The 21,457-nt window shown below is 46.7% G+C and overlaps 1 long non-coding RNA gene across 1 annotated transcript in view; it reads left to right on the top strand.

Annotated features, from left to right (window-relative positions):
* Positions 1-7,168: 7,168 nt before the first annotated feature.
* LOC142258946 (uncharacterized) overlaps positions 7,169-21,457 on the top strand; it is a 450,433-nt gene continuing 436,144 nt past the window's right edge. The window contains exon 1 of the long non-coding RNA XR_012727912.1: positions 7,169-7,219. This is a non-coding gene — a long non-coding RNA (uncharacterized LOC142258946). The remainder of the gene's footprint in view (positions 7,220-21,457) is intronic.

Genomic DNA, 21,457 nt, shown 5'->3' with positions numbered 1-21,457 from the left:
TATGACCCCACAAAAATGGCCCAATTGTTTCAAGCTTATTACACATCACTATACTCTATCCCCTCGCCATTTCCAGTGTCCCAACCAGACAGAGCAAAAATAGTGAATGATTACTTAGACACCTGTCACCTCCCAAAGTTGTCCCAAGAGGCGGTGGAAGAACTCAATCGGAAAATATCCCCAGATGAGATACAACAAGTGATCAAAGACCTGCCAGGTCATAAAGCCCCGGGTCCGGATGGGTTTACCTACCTATACTACAAAACTTTTGTAGAGGAGCTGTCTCCTCACCTAACACACCTCTTCAATCTGTTCATGGAAGGAGTAGACATTCCAAATACATTCCTACATTCCTATATAACTATTATTCCCAAGGCCGGTAAGGACCCGATGGAATGTGCGAGCTACCGCCCGATTAGCCTCTTAAATTCGGACCTCAAGATATTTACTAAACTTTTAGCTGAACGTCTAAATAATTGGCTCCCGTACTTGGTCCATAAAGACCAAGTTGGGTTCGTTCGCTACCGTCAGGCGGGAGATAACACACGAAGGATTCTGGATTTGGTGGAGGTGGTGAACAGGGAGGGAGTGGAGGCGTTGCTCCTAAGCCTGGACGCTGAGAAGGCCTTTGACAGGCTGGACTGGTCCTTCATGTTTTCTGTGTTGGGCCATTTCGGACTGTCGGGGCCATTTGTCTCGGCACTAAGAGGCTTATACTCGTATCCGGCAGCGACAATTCGCCTCCCTCACGCTCATTCAGAATCCCTCCCTATCAGAAATGTAACGAGGCAGGGATGCCCACTGTCCCCTCTTTTATATGTTCTTAGCATTGAACCGCTGGCAGCTCAAATTCGGCTTAACCCAGATATTAAAGTTCGAGAAAAATCCTTTAAGGTGGCTTTATTTGCGGACGATGTTTTGTTGTCCCTGACTAACCCTGTTGTCTCACTGCCAAATCTGCATGCAGTCTTAGCCCAGTATGCTAGGTTCTCGGGATATAAACTTAACTCAGATAAAACAGAGGCATTACCCATTAACATCCCGGAAGTTAAAGTGCGGTCCCTTAAGCAAAACTTTAAGTATTCCTGACGCTCGGACTCCCTGCGATACTTAGGGGTTAAAATAACCCCCAGCTACAAAACAATATATCAGGCAAACTTCCCACCCTTGATTCGAGACGTTGAAAATAGCCTAAAGAAATGGTCATCCCTGCAGATCTCTTTTCTAGGCAAAATAGCCACAATTAAAATGTCAATAATCCCGAAATTTTTGTACCTGTTCGAGACACTTCCGGTACGAGTCCCTATGGGGGTGTTGAAAAGAGTCCAGTCAATGCTTATGCAATTCATCTGGCACTCGGGGAGGCATCGCATCCCAGACTCAGTCCTGTGCGCACCACGTACAAGAGGGGGTTTGTCGTGCCCGAATCTTATACTCTATTATTATGCCTCTCATTTACGTACTCTGGCCTCTTGGACAACCCTGCCAGCATATAATAAATGGATGGAGATTGAGAAGCTCTGGATGGCACCTTTCCATCCAAGCTCTCTAATCTGGGGCCGCCCTAGTGAAACTCATTCGAGAGATCTTTTAGGCCCAATGGCATTTATAAGGGAACTGTGGCGGCAGTGCAGAATAAAGTTCCAACTGGCAACACAGTCTTCTCTACTGACTCCCTTCCTCTTCACTCCACACTTGACAGAGGGCATGAGCCCGGGGGTGGTGGGGCAATAGGCAAAGGCGGGCTTGTACTGTTTCCGTGACATTGTTAACCCAGTCACCTTAAAATTAAAGACATTCTCAGACCTACGACACCAGTACAGATTACCTCTCTACCTCCATTTCTCATACCAACAGATAGCGCATTTATTCTCGACCATTAGAGGGCAGATGGCGTCATGTCGTCCCTCAACTTTTGAGGCCCTCTGCTCAGGGCGCACTTCAACTAAGGGCTTGATTTCAGCCATTTACAACATATTGTCAAGAGGGAACTCTTTAGAGATAGCGAAACACACATATATGAAGAGATGGGAGGGCTAGATCGGTCGAACTATACCAGAAGCACTCTGGTCGGTGATATGGACCAGGACATTTCGGTCCTCAGTCAGCACTCTATATAAGGAGAACCAAGTCAAAGTCCTTATGACATGGTATCACACGCCAGAGCTTCTGCATAGGTTCAACCGCTCCTATCCAGATGAATGTTGGAGATGTAGACATGGGGGAGCTTCTTTATATCATATATTCTGGACATGTCCAGCTATCGGTGGTTTCTGGGAGGAGGTGGAGTCCCTGATAGGTAGACTAGTGGGTAGAAGTCTGAGTAGGGATCCGGTGGTATATTTACTAAACGCTCTCCCTTCGTCTTTAAGCAAATCTGAATTAAAGCTTCTCCTGCATATTCTCACCGCTGCCAAATGTCTAATATCACTATTCTGGAAGAGGGTAGCACCGCCGTCAATCTCGGATCTTTATGCTAGGATAAAAGATGTGAGAAATATGGAGAGGTTGACGGCCCAGCTCCACAATGCAATGGATAGATTTATAAAGATATGGTCTCTGTGGGATGATTTTGGGAATACGTTCCAGATTTGAAGCCCGAATAGGTGGTGTTGATTTCTCTCCCCTTTCCAAGGCCGAAGTGTGCTGGGGGAATCCTCCCCTTTTTTCCTACCTGATATTACACCTGTGTATTGCATAATGTATCTAGCGGCATACCTGGGAAATGTCTCTTTTACATGTCTATCTGTTTCTGATTTATTGTAAAACTTGTTTAAAATCTTTTTTCAAAAATAAAAAGTTGATTAAAAAAAAATGTATTGCGCATTTTCTTCTGAGTACACAGATACCTCATATGTGGTGGAAATCAAATGTTTGGGCGCACGGCAGGGTTTGGAAGGCAAGGAGCGTCATTTGACTTTTCAAACGCAAAATTGTCTGGAATCATTAGCGGATGTCATGTTGTGTTTGGAGACCCCCTGAGGTGCCTAAACAATGGAGCTCCCCACAAGTGACCCCATTTTGGAAACTAGAGCCCTCATGGAATTTATCTAGATGTTTAGTGAACACTGTGAACCCCTGGAGGCTTCACAAAAGGTTAGAATGTTCAGCCGTGAAAATATATATATATATATATATATATTTCTTTACCATAAAATTGTTATTTCAACCGGGTAGTTTTTTTTTCCACAAGGGTATCAGGAAAAAATGCACCATAAAATGTATTGTGCAATTTCTCCTGAGTACACAGATACCTCATATGTGGTGGAAAGTAATTGTTTGGGCACACGGCAGGGCTTAGAAGAGAAGGAGCGCCATTTCACAGCAAAATTGGTTGGAATTATTAGCGGACGCCATGTTGCGTTTGGAAACCCCCTGAGGTGCCTAAACAATGAAGCTTCCTCACAAGTGACCTAATTTTGGAAACTAGACCCCCCATGGCATAAATCTAGATGGGTAATCAGCACTTTGAACCCTCACGTGCTTCATACATTGAGCCATAAAAACAAAAAAGTACTTTTTTTGCAACAAAAATGTTATTTTAGGCTCAATTTTTTAATTTTTACAGGGGTAACAGGATAAAATGGACAGCAAAATTGTTGAGCAATTTGTCCTGAGTATGCTGATACCTCATATGTGGCAAAAAACCACTGTTTGGGCGCACGGCAGATCTCCAAAGGGAAGGAGCATCATTTGACTTTTTAAATGGAAAATTAGCTGGAATTGTTAGCCGCACCATGTTGCGTTTGGAGATCCCCCTGATGTGCTGAAAACAGTGGAGCTTCCCCACATGTGACCCAATTTTGGAAACTAGACCCCCCCCCCATACAAAAAAATTAGTTTGGCGAAATAAAAAATACAGACGTTAGTAAAACAAAATAAAAAATGAGTGCCTGCAACTGACACTAAGGCAAGTGCCACACGTGAGAGCGATGCACGAATCTCGCATCGCATCATCCAGCACAGCAACACACTCCTGTCTGGAAGAGAGCGACCGTGCCGGATGATGCGATGCGAGACTCATGCATCGATCTCATGTGTGGCACTGGGCTGACCCTTACAATATTCAGTAAAAAATACTGTAGTTGACGATTACTACAGTATAATTTTACTGGCCCTAAACTAAGTTTATTTGTATTTCTTTCTTAGTTTACAGAAAAAAAATCAGGACGCACGCACGGATGTGCTGTAAAAGGGGGGGGGCTAGGTGAGCTGGAAAAAAGGATGGATGGAGGATGGAAGAGGGCGCAACGGATGCAGGAATGGCGGAGGATGGGGGGATGGTGGAAGGGGAGTGAGATGTGAGATTGGGGATAGCTACCTTACAGGATGGATCCAGGCAGCAGGATCACAGCAGATGGAGAAGGCAGCAGATGGAGGAGGGAGCAGATCCGAGAGGGGGCAGCAGATGAAGAGGATGGAAGAGCGCGGGCAGCAGATCGGGGAGGGGCACAGCGGCTGATGGAGTGCAACGGCAGATGCAGGGGGGCAGTGGCAGATGCAGGGGGGGCAGTGGCAGATACAGGGGGGGCAGTGGCAGATGCAGGTGGGCAGTGGCAGATGCAGGGGGGCAGTGGCAGATGCAAGGGGGCAGTGGCAGATGCAGGGGGGCAGTGGCAGATGCAGGGGGGCAGTGGCAGATGCAGGGGGGCAGTGGCTGATGGGGGACAGTGCGGGAGCAGATGCAGGGGGAACGGCGGCAGATGCAGGGGGGGGGGCAATGGTAGATGCAGGGGTGGCGACGGCAGATGCAGGGGTGGTGGCGGCAGATGCAGGTGGGGCGACGGCAGATGCAGGGGGGGCGACGGCAGATGCAGGGGGGGCAGCAGAAGGAGCAGTGCAGCGGCGATGCAGGGGCGGAGCAGAGCAGGGGCGGAGGAGAGCAGCGGCGAAGGAGATGGAGGGCGGCAGATGATCTGGGGCAGTGGCTGCAGCGGTGGATGATCGGGAACAGCAGTGGATCGGGGGCAGTGACTTACCGATAGTTTCCCACCCTCAGGGATCGTTCTCCTCAGCTTCCACAGACGGGCAAGCTGAGGAGAGCGATCACCTACAGATCTCCGACCCCAGATCCACGGTAATTAGAGAGATCGGTCACAAGGCTGATCTCTCCAATCAGAGCTGGGGGAGGGTGTAGCAAAGGTCACCCAGCTCCAGCCAATGATCAGTGCTACAGCTGCAGTGATCATAGCTGGATTTCAATGATTTAGCCATTTTCAATGGCTGAAACATTACACTGGCTATGATTGGCTGTGCGGCGTTTGTCAGCCAATCACAGCCTCCATAGGTCCAGGGAGGAGACACCACCCATCCGGAGGTCAGGTACAGGTCCTTTCCTTCCTGAATATATATATCCGGCATGGGGCTTTAAGTACCAGGGCACCATGACGGATGTATCCGTCAAAGGTCGTAAAGGGGTTAAGAGGAATAAAGCTACCTCAAACGGGTGTCCAATCGACCTTGATAAGCAGAGACTGATTCCAGCGATGTGTCACTTACTTGGCTGCTTGCTGAAGTTTTTATAAAAATAATTTTTTCTGCTTAAAATCTACCATTTCTCGAAATGCTGCTGTGTATAACCCCACTCACACCACTGATTGGCAGCTGTCTACAATGAGCATAGACAGGAAGCTGCCAATCAGGGGTGGGGGCAGGGTTATACAGAGCTTATGGAGATAGTCCTTAGGTGTCCAGCAATAGAAGGTCTCAGCGTTTCGCTACGCAACATGGTTCCTAACTTTCTATTGTTGCTGCTGTCAGTATTCAGTGCACTAGGTAGCTCCTCTGTTGGGTTTTTATCCTTTTCCCTTTAGGACCCAAGGGAGCTTCTTTTCCTTCAGCTGCTAATCATCTGTATTTCCCCTTAAATACTCATTTTCTCTGGACTTGTGCCTTACATTATCCTGATGTTTAATTAAGGATAAACACTTAGTGACCGAATCCCATAAAATTCACAAAACCCCAGCATAGGTATCATAAATGTTACTTGCTCTTCACAAAGAGATAGCCCTCTTTCAGTTCTGGTCTCTTCTACACCCATGGGACCTATATGAGGGAGACTACATGGGACCTATATGAGGGAGACTGCATGGGACCTATATGGGGGGTGGCATGGGACCTATATGGGGGAGAGAGCACACGTGTAGTGTGTCATAGTTTTTCTTATAGTCCGGCCCTCCAACGGTCTGAGGGACAGTGAACTGGCCCCCTGTGTAAAAAGTTTGGGGACCCCTGCTCTTCGTAGTATGTTCCAGAGCTCAGGCGCAGCTCGTGAGAAATCTTGAAGACGGGAGTGGGAGGTTTGAATTGTTGAGGATGTCAGTCTTAAGTCATTAGCAGAGCGGAGGGCACGGGTGGGGTGTTAGACAGAAATGAGGGAGGAGATGTAGGGTGGTGCGGAAACGTGGACAGCTTTGTGAGTGAGAGTGATAAGTTTATATTGGATTCTGTAAGGGATAGGCAACCAGTGCAATGACTGGCAAAGAGCAGAGGCATCAGTGAAGCGGTTGCAGAGGAAAATGATCCTGGCTGCAGCATTCAGAATGGATTGGAGAGGGAAGAGTTTAGTAACAGGGAAATCAATTAGTAAAGAATTACAATAATCCAGGCGAGAATGAATGAGAGCGACAGTAAGGGCGGCTTTGCACACTACGACATCGCAGGTGCGATGTCGGTGGGGTCAAATCGAAAGTGACGCACATCCGGTGTCACTTGCGATGTCGTAGTGTGTAAATCCTAGATGATACGATGAACGAGCGCAAAAGCGTTGTTATCGTATCATCGTTGCAGGCTCCGACATTTCCATAATGCCGGTGCCGCGACAGGTACGATGTTGTTCCTCGTTCCTGCGGCAGCACACATCGCTGTGTGTAAAGCCGCAGGAGCGAGGAACATCTCCTTACCTGCCGCCGGCGGCTATGGAAGGAAGGAGGTGGGCGGGATGTTTACATCCTCTTCATCTCCGCCCCTCCCCCGCCTTTGGCCGCCTGCCATGTGACGTCGCTATGACGCCGCACGACCCGCCCCCTTAGGAAAGAGGCAGGTCGCCGGCCAGAGCGACGGTCGCAGGGCAGGTGAGTGCATGTGAAGCTGGCGTAGCGATAATTTTCGCTACGCCAGCTATCACAAGATATCGTACCTGCGACTGGGGCGGGGACTGTCGCGTGCGACATCGCAGCATCGGCTTGCGATGTCGCAACGTGCAAAGCCCGCCTAAGAGGTTTTGCAGAGTCAACGGTAAGAAAAGGTCGAATTCTTGAGATGTTTTTGAGGTGGAATTGACAAGAACGAGCAAGTGAACGAATGTGGGGAGTGAAGGAGAGATCGGAGTCAACTATAACCCCTAGATAGCGGTCGTGCTGCTGGGGCGTAATAATTGTAGAGCCACACACAGAAATGGTAATATTGGGTTTCGGAAGGTTAGGAGAGGGAGGAAACAGGAGAAGTTCAGTTTTTGACAGGTTCAGTTTTAGATAGAGGGAGGACATGATGTTGGAGACAGCGGACAAACAATCGGTAGTATTTTGTAATAGTGCAGGGGTGATGTCAGGAGAAGATGTGTACAGTTGGGTGTCATCAGCATAGAGATGGTACTGGAAACCAAATCTGCTGATTGTTTGTCCAATAGGGGCTGTGTATAGAGAGAACAGGAGGGAGCCTAGGACTGAACCCTGAGGAACCCCGACCGTAAGGGAAAGAGGAGAGGAAGTGCAGCCGGCAAAGCATACAGTGAATGAGTGGTTAGAGAGGTAAGAGGAGAACCAGGAAAGAACGGTGTCCTTGAGCCTGATAGAGCGGAGCATAGTGAATAGGAGCTGGTGATCCAAAGTATCAAATGCAGCAGAGAGATCCAGGAGGATCAGCAGGGAGTAGTGACCATTAGATTTAGCTGTTAGTAAATCATTAGAGACTTTAGTAAGAGCAGTTTCAGTAGAATGTAAGGAGTGGAAACAGGATTGTAGAGGGTCGAGGAGAGAATTATCTGACAGCGGATTAAACGGGAGTGGACCAGACGTTCCAGGAGTTTGGAGATGAATGAGAGATTAAAGATAGGTCTGTAGTCAGCGGCATAATTTTGGTCCAGAGATGGTTTTATAAGTAATGGGTGTATGCTGGCATGTTTGAAGGAGGAGGGAAAGACACCAGAGGAGAGAGAGAGATTGAATATTTTAGTTAGGTGAGTGGTGACAGCTGGGGTGACAGATTTAAGGAGATGTGAGGGAATAGGGTCACTGGTGCAGGTAGTAGGGCGAGAAGATGCGAGGAGCCTGGTGACTTCTTCTGTGACTGGATCAAAGAGTGAAAGTGAGCTAGATGAAGTGTAGGAGGGCAGACAATGTGTGATGTTATGAGCCTGGGAGGAAATTTCCTGGCGTATATGGTCAATTTTTTCTTTAAAATAATTGGCCAGGTCATCTGCACTGAGGTTGGTGGTTGGGGCCAGAACTATTGGTCCTAGGAGGGAATGGAAAGTATCAAAGTGTCGTTTAGGATTGTTGGCTAGAGAGGTGATGAGGGTGTTAAAATATTCTTGTTTGGAGAGGTGAAGGGCAGCATTGTATATTTTGAGCATAAACTTATAATGGATGAAATCTTCGGCTAGATTGGATTTTCTCCACAAGCGTTCAGCGCACCTGGAACACCGCTGGAGAAAGCGTGTTTGCAACGTGTGCCAGGGCTGCTGCCGTCTGCGCCGAGTTGCTCTGCGTGTAGCAGGTGCAGTTTCATCTAGGGCGCTCTGTAGGGTTTCATTATAATGTTTTACAGCAGAGTCAGGACATGAGAGGGAGGATATTGGAGCCAGTGATGACTGCAACTTCTTCAGAAATTTCTGGTTGTTAATGACATGTATATTCCTATATGGGAGGTAAGTGGGGGTGTCCTGAGTGGGTTGACAGCTCTTGACCAAGAATGAAAGAAAGTTGTGGTCAGAGAGTGGGAGAGGGGAGTTAGTGAAATCATGCACTGAGCAGAGACGGGAGAAAACCAGGTCCAGCATATTCCCACCTTCATGTGTAGGAGAGTTAGTTAGTTGTGAAAGGCCAAGAGAGGAGGTTAGAGATAAAAGATTAGTGGCAGCTGGGGAAAGGGGATCATCAATGGGGATGTTAAAGTCCCCCATGACAAGAGTGGGGAGGTCACAGGCTAGAAAATGTGGAAGCCAGGTGGCAAAATTATCCAAGAACTGACTTGTTGGGCCTGGAGGGCGATACACAACTGCTACTTGCAGGGAGAAGGGTCTGTAAAGCCTGACAGTGTGGACCTCAAAAGAAGGGAAGATAAGTGAGGGAACAGGAGGGTTGACCTGAAAAGTGCAGTTTGGGGAAAGCAACAGACCAACACCTCCACCTGATCTGTTGTCAAGTCTAGGGTTTGAGAAAATTGTAGGCCACCATATGAAAGAGCAGCAGCTGTGGTGGTGTCTGACTGCTGAATCCAGGTCTCAGTAAGAGCCAGGAGGTTAAGGGAATTGGAAAGGAAGAAGTCATGGATGAAGGAGAGTTTGTTACATGCTGAGCGCGAGTTCCAAAGGGCACAGTTAAAAGAGACAGAAGGTATGCAAGGAATATTAATGAGATTTAGGGGTTTTCTGAATATGCCAGGGAAGGAATTGAGCTTACTATTATAAGAAGGTCCTTGATTAGGTGCAATATCTCCTGCTAAAAGGAGAAGTAGAGAGAGTGAGCATGTGGTTAAGAGATTTATGAGCGTGTCTATTACATTGCATGGTGGGGGTGAATGGATCTGGATGGTTTATAATTTTGAAAAGAGCATGAGAGCCATACATAGGAGAGGAGAGGAGAGAAGGGCTGATATAGATGGAGTATACTGGGTGTGTGAAAGAGCAGTAGAAATGAGGGATTGAAGCAGCTAGCATATAAATGGTACAAATACATAGGGTGGAAACATGTTGCAATACACCAAAATGTGGAGCAAGTTTGTTTGATTGTTTTGCATGCCTTACCTGTCTCCTGCCCTGTACAACTGCCATGAATAACTGCTGTGCACTTATTAAAAAAATCTGCACAAATGCCCCCTGCATAAATGTTTACCCTTAGCTTGGTTTACTTATATAGTAAGGTTTGTGCTTAGATCTGTGTCAGTTTAACGCGTTAATCAATCAATCATCTAACTTTAAACAAAAAGAGGCAATAAGTTGTAATAACAAACATGCTTGCATGCTAGCAGGATCATAAACCTCAGGAGCAAGTGGGATGAAATTTAAATATCCAAGAAAAAGCTCAGTTGCAAATAATGATATATACCATTTCATTGCTATAAGCAGAAAGCGGAGTTAGAATTCAGCAGATGAGAGGAGATGAGTTGATTATATATACCTGTATGAAGAGATGAGAGATGAATGTTAGATTCATGCCATTACTAACTGCTGTGCACTTATTAAAATCAGCACTTGTTTAAAATCTGCACAAATGCCCCCTGCCTTTAAACTAACTTCTGAATGTTCTTTTCAAAATTTGAAGCCCAAAACTGAATCCATATTCTAGCTGTGGCCTTACAAGTGATTTATAAACAGGTAACAATACGTTGGGATCACAGGAACTAATCTCTCTTTTTATACACCCTAAAATCTTGTTTACTTTTTCAGCTGCTGCCTGACATTGAGTACTGCTGCTCAGCTTATTTGTATCCTGATTACCCAAGTCCTTCTCCTGCTCTGTAGTCCCGAGTTTACTTCCATTTAATATATATGCAGCTATAGGATTTCTCCATCCTTGGTGCATTAATTTACATTTCTTAACATTAAATCTCATTTGACAAGTGTCTGCCCATTCTGACATCTTTTTAATATCCTACATAGTTATCAGCAAAGATTGACACTTTACTATCAATCCCATCCACAAGGTCATTAATAAAGAGATTAAAAAGGATCGGTCCTAGCACACATCCCTGCGGTAACCCACTGCTGACTATAGCCCATTTAGAGAATATACCATTTATGACTACTTTTGTTTCCTATCTTTTAGCCAATTCCTTACCCATGTGCATATAGTTTCCCCTAGTCCCTGCTTCTGGAGCTTCAATATAAGGCTATTATGTGGTACAGTATCAAATGCTTTTGCAAAGCCCAAATAAATCACATCAACTGCTTTACCAATATCCATATTTGCACTTACCTCCTCATAGAACCCCAACATGTTAGTTAGACACGACTTATCTTTCATGAATCCATGCTGTCTGTCAGTTATTATATTATTTTCTGCAATATATTTTTACAAATTATTGGATAGTAGTTGCCTGGATCCACCTTCTTACCTTTCTTAAATATTGGTACCACATCTGCAATCCTCCAATCCTGAGGAACCAATCCTGGTACAAGCGAGTCTAAGAAGATGAGATACAGTGGTCTGTCAGTTACTGAGCTCAATTCACTCAATATTCGTGGATGAATGCCATCAGGCCCAGGGGATTTGTCAATATTTAATTTACTCAGATGCAGGCCTACTTCTTCTTGTGTTAAATTAATATCAGGTGGTGAACTTTGATTTTTGACTTGTTGAATGCTCCCTGGAACAGTCTGTTCCATGGTGAACACAGATGAAAAGTTACTGTTTAATATCTCAATCTTTTCTTTGTCCTCTATAATTAACTGGTTATTATATTTTAAGGAACCCATACCATCCTTTGTTTTCCTTTTGGCATTAATATATTTATAAAAAATGTGAGATTTATTTTAATGTCCTTGTCCATTTTTGTTTCAGTAGCTAATTTTGCTTGCTTGATTTATTTTTTACATTTCCTTTTGAGATTCTTATACTCCTGAAATGCTATTTCTGTATTCTCAGCCTTCAAAATTTTGAATGCCATTTGTTTTTGTTTTATTATACTTTGTACTGTCTTATTTATCCATAGAGGTTTTGTTTTTATTCCTAGACATTTTATACCAGAAGGTATAAGTTTTTACAGGACTCTAGGAGTATATCATTAAACTTGCCCCATTTACTGTATGTTCGGTATCCTCAGTAACCATGACATTGCCCCAATCGACACAATTAAGTTTTTCCTTTAATTTGTTGAAATCAGCTTTCCTAAAATTCTAGGTTTTAGCATTTCCCCTTTCAAATGCTCTATTGAATAATAATTTGAAGCTTACCATATTATGATCGCTGGTGCCCAAATGCTCCCAGACCTGTAGATCTGAAATTATGAAAAAAAAAAATTATTCAGCTCACCCGGATATGTATCCGCTCAGTTCAGGTGGGATGCAGGATGTCCACCGGACAGGCAGGTCTGTAGAGGCAATAGCAAGGAGAAAGGACGGGACTCAGCACCAATTCCAGGATAGCAAAAATATAAATCCAATGAAAAATATATAAAAGTGTAGAAACTTTATTCAATGATTAAAAATCCAAGAAAAACATCATCGGTTCCATGAAAACATCATGGCTTGAGAGAGGACTCAGACAAAAGGGCTTTCTTAATTTCAATTTCCATAGTGTCCTGATATATATCCATAGCAGGCACACGTGATGAAATGGGGTAGAAGTCCTTATTAGATATTTTGAACGGATGAGGATCTAGTGTGGTATTATGAGACTCATCCAAATCAATCAAAGTTCTTGTAGAAATCTGTTCTTTCAAATTCATGTATAGAGGGATAGGAATGTCAGATGTAATTATTTGGGTATCTTCCTCTTTTTCAGAAAGGATGAAATGTTTTTTGATGGTAAGATTGTAGTGGGTGGGCCTACCCCCTACTAGTTTAGCATAGTTTACCCGGCATTGTGATTATTAAAAGTGTTGATTTTTATTATTGTATGTGTTGTGTTAGGGCACCCCTAGTGGCCGGGTGGGACGGCTGTTGCCACCGGGGAAGGAGGAGTCGGCCGGATATCTAGGGAAGGTCTGAGTGTATGTGAGGGAGAAGGATCCGGGACAGCAGGCAGTGAACATCTGCAGCGGCAAGTGTGAGTGTGTGAGCGGAACACCAGGGGACACCGGAGTAAAGGAGGTGGACGCAACCTCAGGGTCTATTCCGCTGGTGTGGGTCCAGTGCGTGCTTGACCGGAGAGTGGGAGCTCAGAGAAGAAGAGTATCTAGGGCATATCCCCACCAGAGGGCGCGTTTGGGCAGGTTGTCCCCAGCTCCACCAATATTGCCGGAATCTGCTGACCGGAGTGTTATTTTCTGTGTGAATAAATGTCAGTTTTTATGCATTTCAACTTTTGCCTGAAGACTCTTTGTGCATCGGCCGGTGAAAGAGACGTCCCACACTGCACATTCAAGCCAGTCCCCGAAGTTAAAGAAGTGGTGGAACCAGGGGTCTGCCTCAGTATCAGTGCCACGACTACAAGGCCAGAGGCGCCCCTGGCCCATCACTTCATGTGGCGTAGTCGGCAGGATACGAGTTCCCTGCCGGGGACCCAGGAAGCTGAAGATCAGGTAGTGCCTGAAGCACAGGATCCTGACTATGGAAGAAAATTCCCAGCCCTCTGGTGGGAAGAGAACGCAGGGCCCGTAGCGTTGGACCGGGCCCAAGAAGAAGAAAAGGCGCGAAAAATTGGCGCCGAAAGAAGAGCCTGGGGCTGGCCGGTGCCGAGGAAGAGGTACAGAGTACTCCGCCCAAAGAGGGGAGGCGCCAGTCCCAGGGCATTGAAGACATACAGAGTGGGCGGTGTACTGAAGAGAAAGAAGTACCGCCGCGGAGGAGTCAAGATATTGCGTGAAGCTGGGGGAGGATACTGTTTAAGAGCGGGAAGCAGAGACCCGCCTTCTTCTCCCTCAGTCTGCACTTTGACACCACCGCTAGTTACAACACAGCGATCCGTGATGGCAGCTTTTGGGCAACCGGAAGAACTGGCTACAACCATGGCCTTGATCACCTTAGGCCGGGGCCGCCCCAGGTTTGCCCCTGCCAGTGAGGCAGCTATAGTGGACCTTCCAGTGGGACCGGGAGGTTCTACGCGCCCTGATAAAGTTTCTTGGAAAACTACCTGGGACGCACAGACCGGAAGGACCATCACTGAAGTGAAGGCGACGTATGCTACGCCACCAGGAGGCCGTTCGGGGGCTACCGCCTTCCCTTGGGAGACCCCACAGCTTGGTGCCGCCGCACCATCCGTTCCCTTGTCAGAGCCGGCTGAAGTGTTTACCGAGCGTCTGGAGAAGGACCACCGGGGCTTCATCTGGGACCCGGTAATCGTCCCGTCCGCCGAGCCGCACCCCAGAGCTCCGTCCCCGAAGCCCGACCCTGTTCAGGAACGTCTTGTGGCCGAAACCCTTGTCCGGGAGATGCTGTCCGGTCCGGGCGGAGAGGAGCTGGCCCTGCAGTTTACCACCGGCGTGGTGGTAAAATTTAACCAGAAGGAGGGGTACGGCTTCATCCGCGAGGTCAGCACGGGCGATGATTATTTCTATAACAGAGTTCACCTGGACGTGGAGGGGTTGCCCAAACGGCTCCACACACTCTGGCCGGGCGAAAAGGTGCAATTTCTGCCGGACGCAGGTAGCCGCGGCCTATTTGCAGTTGCCGTGAATCGGATGCCGACCGCCCGGGAAGCGGCTCAGTGGCAAGAGGAACTGGAGTGGGAGGAGCAACAAGAGCGGCGCCGGAGCCATGCAAGACCGGTCCCGTCCGAGCCCTCTCACCCCCGGCGCACCGTGACTGCTGCCCCGGAACCAGCGTCTGGACCGGCCGTTGACCCGGAGAAGATTTCTCCAGTAGTGACCGTGAGTCAGCATGTGACCAATCAACCGGTCATTGTTTTGGACGCGCCACCGCCACCCCGGGGAGCGACACCTTCACCGCCGCCAGGAGCCGAGACAGCCACGCCAGCAGAGCCGCCTTTCGCCCCTCTGTCCTTCCGACGGGTCCACCGTCAGCCGGGACAATCTCTGGGGGCCTACATCCAGGCGCAAGCGGAGGAATGGAAGCGGGCCTGGCCCCCAGAGTAAGTCTTCACTGTCCACCTGTTGGTTAAGTCCGGTGCTGTTTAACCGGCAGCAGTTATGTTAAAGTTTTACGGGTCTGTTGCCCGCCAACTAAGACCGGGAGCGCTATTGAGCCTCCGGGCGTCCATCTAAGACCGGGAGCGCTATTGAGCCTCCGGGCGCTACCTAGAGACCGGGAGCGCTGCTGCGCCTCTAAGCGCCCCTAAAGACCGGGAGCGCCGCTGAACTGGTGCCGCTGTTGACATGGACTGACCTGAAAGGTTTTTGTTTTAATGTGTTTATAGTTAAGAGCCTTGCCGGGAGGCTCGGATTTTAAGAGGGGAGGCATGTAGTGGGTGGGCCTACCCCCTACTAGTTTAGCATAGTTTACCCGGCATTGTGATTATTAAAAGTGTTGATTTTTATTATTGTATGTGTTGTGTTAGGGCACCCCTAGTGGCCGGGTGGGACGGCTGTTGCCACCGGGGAAGGAGGAGTCGGCCGGATATCTAGGGAAGGTCTGAGTGTATGTGAGGGAGAAGGATCCGGGACAGCAGGCAGTGAACATCTGCAGCGGCAAGTGTGAGTGTGTGAGCGGAACACCAGGGGACACCGGAGTAAAGGAGGTGGACGCAACCTCAGGGTCTATTCCGCTGGTGTGGGTCCAGTGCGTGCTTGACCGGAGAGTGGGAGCTCAGAGAAGAAGAGTATCTAGGGCATATCCCCACCAGAGGGCGCGTTTGGGCAGGTTGTCCCCAGCTCCACCAATATTGCCCGAATCTGCTGACCGGAGTGTTATTTTCTGTGTGAATAAATGTCAGTTTTTATGCATTTCAACTTTTGCCTGAAGACTCTTTGTGCATCGGCCGGTGAAAGAGACGTCCCACACTGCACATTCAAGCCAGTCCCCGAAGTTAAAGAAGTGGTGGAACCAGGGGTCTGCCTCAGTATCAGTGCCACGACTACAAGGCCAGAGGCGCCCCTGGCCCATCACTTCAAGATTGCGAATGAATTTGTTGATATCTCTGATGGTCTGAAATAAGTCAGCTCTATGTGCAGGAGCAAAACTGAGGCCTTTCTGTAAAACCTTGCATTGGTTGTGATCAAGAGTACAAGCTGATAAATTAATGACAGAAAATCTTTTTTCAGAATCATCTTTCAGTATCTGTAATGTTGTCTCCTCTTGGAGCGTCGGGGAAGACTTTTTCCTATATTTATTATGCTTTCTCCCTCCCCTGTGCCAGGGACGTTTTTTGACTTCCTAGTAGATTCGATGGTATCTCCGTAGTGCCTATTGGAGTCAATGGAGCTGGAACTGCCTCCTGTTGTATCAAGATCAGTGGATGAAAAAACAACTGATTTATCCTTTAAGGACATGTCATTGGGATTTTTCAAGATGGATTTCCTGGTAGTGTGCCAGGTATAAATTTGATTGGTTTTATAATCATGAGTGTCTCGTTTGTATTTCCGCTGTTTATATTGCGTGATGTTGTCTTCAATCTTTTTGATGTTGGTCAAAAATTTCTCATTAAGTTTCTGAAAATCAGTTGCATCATAGTTGTCATTGAGGTAGGATTGTATTTCCTTGATCTGAACATCGAGGGTTTTAATTTTCTTTTCCTCTTCTCTAATAATGAGGTTCATAAGTTCAATCGAGCAGGTTGTAAGAATTCGATTCCATTCAGTATGAAAATTCTCATTGAAAATAAAAGTGGGAGTTTTCCTGATCCTTAACCCTTTAGTGACGGAGCTAATTTTCACCTTAATGACCAGACCAAATTTTGCAATTCTGACCAGTGTCACTTCATGAGGTTATAACTCTAGAACGCTTCAACGGATCCCGGTGATTCTGAGATTGTTTTTTCGTCACATATTGGACTTCATGTTAGTACCAAATTTAGGACAATATTTTTTGCGTTTATTTATGAAAAAAATTGAATATTGGCAAAAATTTTGAAAATTTAGCAATTTTCAACTTTTGAATTTTTATACCGTTAAACCAGAGATTTCTGTGACACAAAATAGTTAATAAATAACATTTTCCACTTGTCTACTTTACATCAGCACAATTTTGGAAACAAAATTTTTTTTTGTTAGGAAGTTAGAGGGGTTCAAAGTTTATCAGCGATTTCTCATTTTTACATCAAAATTTACAAAACCATTTTTTTAGGGACCACATCACATTTGAAGTGACTTCATTAGGCCTAGATGACAGAAAATACCCAAAAGTGACACCATTCTAAAAACTGCACCCCCCAAAGTACTCAAAACCACATCCAATAAGTTTATTAACCCTTCAGGTGCTTCACATGAACAAAAGCAATGTGGAATGAAAAAAAGCAAAAATTAAATTTTACCTAAAAATGTTGCTCTAACCCAAATTTATTCACTTTTAGAAGAAATAGCACAACAAAATGGACCCCAAAACTTGTTCCCCACTTTCTTATGAGTGCGCCGATACCCCACATGTGGTCAGAAACCTCTGTTTGGACAAATGGGAGGGCTCGGAACAGAAGGAGCAATATTTGAATTTTGGAAAGGAAATTTGGCTGAAATAGATTGCGGGCACCATGTTGCATTTACAGGTCCGCTAAGGTACCTAAACAGAAGAAACCCCTCACAAGTGGCACCATTTTGGAAACTAGACCCCTCAAGGCTTCTATCTAGGGGTATAGTGAGCATTTTAGATCCACAGGTACTTCACAGATTTTGTTAACGTTACGTTGTCATATTGAAAATTTTAATAATTTTCTCAAAAATGTTGCTTTAGCATCAATTTTCTCACTTTTTCAAGAGTTAATTCCAAAAATTTGACCTCAAAGTTTGTTAACCACTTTTTTATGAGCGCGGTGATACCTCACATGTGGTCTGAAACCTTTGTTTGGACAAATGGGAGGGCTTGGAATGAAAGGAGCAATATTTGAATTTTGGGAAGGAAATTTGGCTGAAAAAGATTGCGGGCACCATGTCACATTTGGAGTACCCCTAAAGGTACCTAAACAGCAGAAACCCCGCACAAGTGACCCCATTTTGGAAACTAGGCCCCTCAAGGAATTTATCTAGATGTTTGGTGAGTACCCTGAACCCCCAGGTGCTTCACAGAATTTTATAACGTTGAGCCATGAAAAAAAAAAAAATAAAATTTTACCACAAAATTGTTATTTCAACCAGGTAGCTTTTTTTTTTACAAGAGTAAAAGGAAACAATTCAGCATAACATTTATTGTGCAAATTCTCCTGAGTTTGGCGATACCTTATATGTGGTGGAAATCAACTGTTTGGGCGCATGGCAGGGCTCGGAAGGGAAGGAGTGCCATTTGACTGCAAAATTGGCTGGAATCAATAGCGGACGCCAGGTTGCATTTGGAGAGCCCCTGAGGTGCCTAAACAGTGGCGGTCCCCCACAAGTGACTCCATTCTGGAAACAAGACACCTCAAGGCTTTTATCTAGGTGTATAGTGAGCAGTTTGAATCCACGAATACTTCACAGAATTTGATAAGCTTAGGTTGCCATATTGAAAATTTTCATTTTTTTCACAAAAATGTTGCTTCAGCATCAAATTTCTCACTTTTTCAAGAGACAACAACAAACCGTGGACCCAACAGGTTGTTATCCAATGTCTTATGAGCACAGGGATACCCCACATGTGGCCAAAAACCTCTGTTTGGATATATGGGAGGGCTTGGAATGGAAGGAGTACCATTTGAATTCTGGAAAAGTTGAAATAAATTGCGGGCACCATGTCACATTTGCAGGGCCCCTTGGGTACCTATACATTAGAAACCCCCCACAAGTGACCCCATTTTGGAAACTGGATTTTATTCAGGAGTATAGTAAGCATTTTGAATCCACAGGTACTTCACAAAAATGTGAGCAAGGATGGTTGACCTTAGGGAGATCAACATCCACCACTGCGGAGACACCATCACATGTTTCTCAACGCAGTGATTCTAGAGCAATGCCCCCTGGGAAATATTCAAAGCAAGAAGGCCTGCGGAGACACCATCACATGTTTCTCAACGCTGGCAGGAAACTAGCCAGGTCTTTCACCGGGAAGGAACAACCACGGGAAGGGCAGTCTCCAGTCAAGGAGACCACCTATGCCAAACATGGTATCCATCCACAGACAGCCGTTTCGGGGTATTTGCCCCTCATCAGTGTGGAGTAGGAATCTGGCTAGTGGGACATTGCCTAGTAAAAGACTATGTGAGCAAGGATGGCTGTCTGTGGATGTATACCATGTTTGGCATAGGTGGTCTCCTTGACTGGAGACTGCCCTTCCCGTGGTTGTTCCTTCCCGGTGAAAGACCTGGCTAGTTTCCTGCCAGCGTTGAGAAACATGTGATGGTGTCTCCGCAGGCCTTCTTGCTTTGAATATTTCCCAGGGGGCATTGCTCTAGAATCACTGCGTTGAGAAACACGTGATGGTGTCTCCGCAGTGGTGGATGTTGATCTCCCTAAGGTCAACCATCCTTGCTCACATAGTCTTTTACTAGGCAATGTCCCACTAGCCAGATTCCTACTCCACACTGATGAGGGGCAAATACCCCGAAACGGCTGTCTGTGGATGGATACCATGTTTGGCATAGGTGGTCTCCTTGACTGGAGACTGCCCTTCCCGTGGTTGTTCCTTCCCGGTGAAAGACCTGGCTAGTTTCCTGCCAGCGTTGAGAAACATGTGATGGTGTCTCCGCAGGCCTTCTTGCTTTGAATATTTCCCAGGGGGCATTGCTCTAGAATCACTGCGTTGAGAAACACGTGATGGTGTCTCCGCAGTGGTGGATGTTGATCTCCCTAAGGTCAACCATCCTTGCTCACATAGTCTTTTACTAGGCAATGTCCCACTAGCCAGATTCCTACTCCACACTGATGAGGGGCAAATACCCCGAAACGGCTGTCTGTGGATGGATACCATGTTTGGCATAGGTGGTCTCCTTGACTGGAGACTGCCCTTCCCGTGGTTGTTCCTTCCCGGTGAAAGACCTGGCTAGTTTCCTGCCAGCGTTGAGAAACATGTGATGGTGTCTCCGCAGGCCTTCTTGCTTCACAAAAATGTTGCTGTAGCAACAAATGTCTCACTTTTAGGCTATGTGGCCATGATCCAGCGACACGGCGTCTAGTACACAGTGTCAGCCTCCTGCAGAGATGTGAGTGTTGTCCACGGGAGAATGCAGCTGCCCATGCCCACGATTTGGGTTCAGGCTGCTGTGGAGCTCTATGCTACCTGCAGAGAACACTCTTGTCTCTGCAGCATAAATTGACATGCTGAGGCTCGGGAAGCTGCGCCACAGGTCAGTGTATGCTGCGGAGAAAAGAAGCACATTGGGCAAGCACATTGGGCATGGGATTTCTAAAAATCCTTCCACTGTGCTTCTACTGCACAACGCAGCACTATGGACACAGGGACACACTATGGACACACTCTGCGCCCAAAACGCTGCAAATCCCGATTATGGGCGCACAGCCTAAAATGCTACAATGGATGAATGGATAGATGTCAAACATATATAACGTCCCACCCCCTGCATATTCTAAGCTGGCGCCCTTTAGTGCCTTTCATGTGGCACTAAAGGGTGCCTAGCCTTGTATTTAGCCCCCCAAAAAATTAATAATTAAAATAAACGACGTGGGGTCCCCCCTATTTTTGATAGCCAGCTAGGGTAAAGCAGACAGCTGTACCCTGCAAACCACAGCTGACAGCTTCACCTTGTCTGGTGATCAATTTGGAGGGCTCCCCAGGCGTTTTTTTTTTAAAAAAAAAAAACGTGGGGTCCCCCCCAAATTAGATCACCAGCCAAGGTGAAGCGGACAGCTGGGGTCTGGTATTCTCAGGGTGGGAAGAGCCATGGTTATTGGACTCTTCCCAGCCTAAAAATAGCAGGCCGCAGCCGCCCCAGAAGTGGCGCATCCATTAGATGCGCCAATCCTGGCGCTTCGCCCCAGCTCATCCCGCGCCCTGGTGCGGTGGCAGACGGGGTAATATATGGGGTTGATACCAGCTGTAATGTCACCTGGCATCAAGCCCTGGGGTTAGTGATGTCACGGCATCTGAACAGATACCCGACATCACTAACCCAGTAAATAATAGAAAAAAATAAAGACAAAAAAAAAATTTATTTGAAAAAAAACTCCCCGAAACATTCCTCTTTCCCCAATTTATTGAAAATAAAGAAATTCCGGTCGCTGTAATCCATTTTGGAGGTCCCACGCCGACTCTGGATCTTCTAGAATATGGAGGGCACGTTCAGGGAACGTATCCCCCATTTTCTGGAAGAGCAAGCTCTCCATGAGCAGTGTGGGTGCAGTAATCTGAGAATTACTGCACTCACACTGCCCCGGTCCAACTTAGGGCAGAGTGACCTGCAGTAACCTCATTCCAGAATATGAGGGGCACGCTCACAGAACGTACCCCCCATTTTCTGGAACAGCAGTCTCTCCATGTGAGGACCACACTCCTCACATGGAGAGACTGCTGATTACTGCACTCACTCTCCCCCGGTCCACAGTGGAGCAGCCTGTGCACAGCAGCGACGTCAGCGTCCCAGGGATCCAGCTGACAGCCGCTGTC

Source organism: Anomaloglossus baeobatrachus, assembly GCF_048569485.1.
Source record: "Anomaloglossus baeobatrachus isolate aAnoBae1 chromosome 5 unlocalized genomic scaffold, aAnoBae1.hap1 SUPER_5_unloc_19, whole genome shotgun sequence".
Taxonomy (NCBI): domain Eukaryota; kingdom Metazoa; phylum Chordata; class Amphibia; order Anura; family Aromobatidae; genus Anomaloglossus; species Anomaloglossus baeobatrachus.
Note: the sequence above shows the minus strand (reverse complement) of the source record. Positions and strands in the feature narration are given on the sequence as shown.